The 5,281-nt window shown below is 28.9% G+C and overlaps 1 long non-coding RNA gene across 1 annotated transcript; it reads right to left on the bottom strand.

Moving 5' to 3' along the window:
- Positions 1-132: 132 nt before the first annotated feature.
- Positions 133-2,055, bottom strand: LOC132749816 (uncharacterized). Its single transcript, XR_009628470.1, has 3 exons — positions 1,777-2,055; positions 1,346-1,518; positions 133-1,160 (listed from the first exon to the last, which is right to left on the bottom strand). It is a non-coding gene; the product is annotated as an uncharacterized LOC132749816 (long non-coding RNA).
- Positions 2,056-5,281: the final 3,226 nt, after the last annotated feature.

Here is a 5,281-nt window from a genome sequence, read left to right as displayed (position 1 = left end):
TTTTTTTAACCAATCAGTAGTGATTTTGACTATACTCCGTTATTCCCGTTTATCTTTCTGTACGGTAATTATGCAATCAAAAGGTGCGTTAGATAATCATTGGCACGTTACTTTCCTTTGGCATGCCAATAGACCATTCTTAATATTATACAGCTATTTTTAGAACATGAACCAGAACGAGGCATAACTGGCAAGCTGATAAGCCAGTATAAGCTGTGTATACAATGAAATCGACTTATCTTTGGTTCCTAAAATTAATTTCTCATTTGTAGAGTTATATATTAATCAAGACAAAGTTAATCCCTCTATAAAGAATTCAATTATATTTATGAGGTATCCATTTATGGTTTAAGAGGTGAGTAAGAGAAGAGATTTTTTTACTTTCGGTTTCAATTTTGCTGTCATAAAGATATTTCCTTACATAATATAAGGTTTATAGATATAAATCTGTGGTGTCTTGTATTATATAATCTTTGTTGTTCTGTTTTTTATGGATTCTTGATGCCAACATAAAGGTAATTGCAAATTGAATCTTACAGATAAGCCCCTAATGACATGTGGTAAATCTTTATCAGATGTGTATTGGGTGGATTATATCAAACATTTATTGACTCAGTTATATAGACCGTTTACTATAGTTTCTGCCTAGCCAAATTCTATACAATGTACTCATAAAGTATACATGTACTTTATGAATTTTAATTTGTACTTCCAATACTACCATTGAGCAATATAATTAAGGGAAAGGCCATAGAATACAGAGAAAGAATGAATTTTCTTGTTTATTTCAAAATTTTAATAAAGACTAAACTTTAATACTTCAATCCTAATATTATATTGTTTTTATTATCCTTTTTTATTGAAAACCAATTTAAATATACATATAAAAACCACCACATCATCACCAGTTTCAAAAAATTCAATTACATCTCAACATCTGACATGCATCCATGTAACAATGACACAAATGCGAACGTGTGCATGTTCCTTTGTAATTTCAATACAGACTCAGCTGAGTTGCAGGGTCTTTTCCTCCAGTTCAAGCCTCATGAAGCATTTAAATATATTTTTCTTCCTGTGTTTCTGTAGACCCATAAGATGTAGATGGTTGGCAATCGGTACTTGTTGCATTATCTTCTTCATCTTCATTATAGACAATGCTGAAAGATATATAATATTTTACCAAAACATATTATTTATTCAATATCAGTGAGAATTTAAATGATTTTTTTTTCTATATTAAAAGCAAATACATTTATTAAACATAAATAAGCATTATATTATATGTATTTAAATGAAATGATGAATATGTGTGTTAAATCAGTGACTTTATCATAAAAATTACCTATCAATGAGCATTTTCTTTGGTGAAAGAATTTTTCATATAAGTGGCCTTCTTAATTGGAGTTGTTTGTTCAACCAAATTAATCACTGGTGGAATAGAACCATTTTTAAGTGGAGTCCAGTTGTAATCCTCAGTTTAAAATGTTTGGAACACACCACAGTAGATTCAGTGACCTAAAATATACAACATATATTTATAATAAGGAGTGATATGGTATAACTATTAGTCAGCTTCAATCCTCTATTTGTAACATAAATTTGAACTGATAATAATTTACAATTTACAAGTTTAAATTGTTATAACTGTTAGATTAAAAGCAAGCAGTTCCCCCATTATTTTATTCTAAATATACAAAATCTGTATTTTTACAAAAATATTATTCTGTTCATAAAGTGGTCAAAGTTTACAAAATATTATTTTTAGGTGCTTACCTTTAACAATGACCCTTTATCCCTTCTTATCTTAGAAAGTTAGTCATCCATAATTTGTTGTGTGTTTTTTTAATCTTTAACCTTTAGAATATGGTAAATTATATTTACCATCAGAATAGCACATTGGCACACAAAAATGATAATAAGAACTTTTCTTTATTAACACCCGACATCGTGGCTATATAGTGAGATAAGAGTGGTCAGTGTTTTTACATTCGTGCCATTTAAACCTCGTTCTGGTTCTGGAATTCCAGGTATGCATATAATTTGAGAAGGGTCTATTGATGTGTAGGAACAAAAAAAATGAATTTATTGCTTTATGTAACTTCATTAATCAAATAAGTTTGAACTATTATAGTATGTCAAGTTTTAGCATACCAAAATTCCTTCTAGGACAACACTAAATTCATTAGAAATATACCTTAATTGAATAAAAAAATAATTTAAAAACTTAAAGGGGATTTGACTTTGTCTCAGTACATTATAATTGTTAAAGTTTATTTAGTTTTTTTTTTTTGCTTGATTGGATAATCTTGTATAATTTATTTATATCTTATCATCTGATTAAATATTATTTTACTTTTTACATACATATTTTTTTAAATACAAAACTTTTGGGGAAGTTTTTGTTGCGAAGACCTTTTTTTATATGTTGCTGTTGTCTGGAAAAATTTTGATAGTCCAATGAACAACTGCATGATTAGTAAACTGTTGATGCTAAATTGCAGTGTTTATACAACTGATTGAATAGTGATGTCATACTGTTAGTTGATGGTCTCAGTGTTTATACAACTAATAAGGTGACAACATTACTGTTAACACCATAATTACATAAGTTTGTTTATTGGTTACTGTTTGATAAATTGATAAAGAAATAATCTAAAAGACTAATAGATTCTATACACATTGTTTTGCATTTCATAGTTTTAGACTTACAAAAAATAATAAATATATTCAATAAATTTTCATTTTTATGTTATTCTATTATCTTTTTTACCTAATAAAAATAGAATTTTCTCACGTCGTTAAAAATAAAATTCTAGAAATTTGTCTTTCATTTAAACCTCTCATCATCAACCCATAATTAAATGTGTTATCTTCTAATAATTAATCATATGTCCTCATTGAAAGCTAATAACATGAATAATTCAAAACACTGTTTAAACAGAACAAAATTCACTTTTCTGAACAGATACTATACTGTTTAGATTATATTATTTACACATTCTGTAACATTTCATTTGTTTTTCTTTAAATTCATTAATTATTATTAACAAAACACTTGTGATAAACACTTGTGATGTATGGGAAACTTTATTAGTCCCCTAACGGACTATCATTCCCCTCGAGTTCTGTTTTCTTGTCGTCCGCTCCGGTATTGGTCTATTCAATAAATATTGTCAAGTTTGAATCTTTTCCACTGCCAGTGTTTATCTAATTTTGATTTGAACTCATTTACATTCTTGGATAAAACTATTTCACTGGGAAGTAGGTTCCATTCGTTTACGACTCTATAAGCGAAGGAATTTTGTCTTATTGCCTTTAGTGGTCTTAACTTTTCTAATTTATTAATATGTCCTCGGATTTAATGATTTGCAACAGATAATTTGAACAACTTTTCATTGTCAAAATCGTCTATTTTGTGGAGAAGTTTAAAAAACTTGTATCATATCTCGACGTTGGCGTCTATAATCAAGAGTTGGTAAATACCCTCAATATCAATAAAATCAAACATAAAATTTAATTTCCCCTAAATATTACTAACAAAAATAGTTGTTAACTTTCCTTAATTGTTATCAACATTTAAAAGAAATAGGAGTGAAACGTCCATACAATTACAAATTGGGAGTGAAACGTCTAGATGTGAAACGTCTTGGGAGTGATAAACATGATGCCGACTTGATTGCCGTAACCGATAAATTCATTAACAATGAAGAACTATATGGTCATTCACTCACGCTTGATTACTCTTAATCAGTATCATGTAGAAAGGGGGAGCACTACGTATTTACAGAAAACGAAGAAATTATTTAAACACGCAAAATGACATTAATATTGTAGTCCAGATACAATGTGTGATCAGTAATAACATATTTGCTTTTTTATAAACTTTGCTTCTTTTGGTCAATGATCACAATTATACTGTTTTGTGTCGTCTGCTACTAGTAACTGTGTTTACCTCTTCTTCCTGATATCAAAATGGTGCTGTCCATAAAACAAAATGGCATGCTCCATATACATTCTGAATGCTTTGGATTTGTAGTTGAATTTTAATATTGGCACGCATCGGTGAGTTTGATCAAAACCATTTATCTTAATCAGTCCTTTTAGAGATTTCTATCATGTGCATCATGTTTTATGCAATTGTTTATTGGTAATTATATATGTACGAGTATATATATATATATACATGTAGTTAGTACTCATTTGTAGCTTCATATCTTTCATAATCTGGAAGAACAATTTCAAAATAGCTAAATATCCATGCTATGTGTATTTTAATAAATGTGATGACTTCTGTATCTACTGTGATGTAGGCCTAATTAGAAGTACAAGTACACAATTGAAATTCTTATATTAAATGATTTTTCACTGGAGGAAAGAAATTGAATAGATGTATACTGTATGGAAAGTTTAAATGTTGTATCAGGGCTTTTCAGGGCAAAACTAAGTGAAAATGAATGTGTTGGACAGCATCAATCATTTTATTGAGAAGAAAGCTTCGGGACCTGACAAAATGTTCATAATTAATCTTTAAAGAAACTGTGAAATGGTATCAGATATTTAATTTTAGATTATTTTTTCTTTGAACAATGGACTTGTTCCAGTCGATGGGATTCTGCAAATGGTGTGCCAATATTAAAGGGTGATTGTTCTAAACCCACTATTGACCATTGCTTTAGCTGTTGTTTTTAAATGATATACACATAGTCATATCCAACATAATGAAATATCTAAATTCTCAATATATCTTTCATGAGAACTAAAATGATTCAGTGAAAAGCGTTCATGTGAATACCAGCTACTTCTTACAACAGACAATTTCAAAAGACATCTTAAAATGACATAGCAATTCTGGACTTTTCATATGCGTTTAACAAGGTCTTACAATCCTTACCTTCTAAACTTGAATTTTATGGTATTTGTTACACTACAAGAATGTTGATGATAAAGATCAACAATTAACTCTAATATTCACACAAGAAACAACAACAACAACTCTCTTTTGTGTGCATAATTATAGTGTTTTCTTTGTTTGTTTGCATATATGACTTTTATGCTTATAAAAAAAGTGAAATATAAAGTGAATTCAGATTTCTTTAGCTTAATCAATCCGCTCTTGAGTCTATCTCTTGTAGTTTTTTGCCTTGCTATGTGCTTTACATGTTCAAGTTGGCCTACAGTCTTAATGAATATGGGCTCAGATAAGTATCAATTATATATTTGCATGCTTCATATAGAGAATATAGAGGGAATGTATTTTGTGGTGTTCAATCTTTTTTGT

Source organism: Ruditapes philippinarum, unplaced genomic scaffold, assembly GCF_026571515.1.
Source record: "Ruditapes philippinarum isolate M1 unplaced genomic scaffold, ASM2657151v2 ctg2085_1_1_1_1, whole genome shotgun sequence".
In the NCBI taxonomy this organism is placed as follows: domain Eukaryota; kingdom Metazoa; phylum Mollusca; class Bivalvia; order Venerida; family Veneridae; genus Ruditapes; species Ruditapes philippinarum.
The sequence above is the reverse complement of the archived record's forward strand: the minus strand, read 5'-3'. Positions and strand labels throughout refer to the sequence as shown.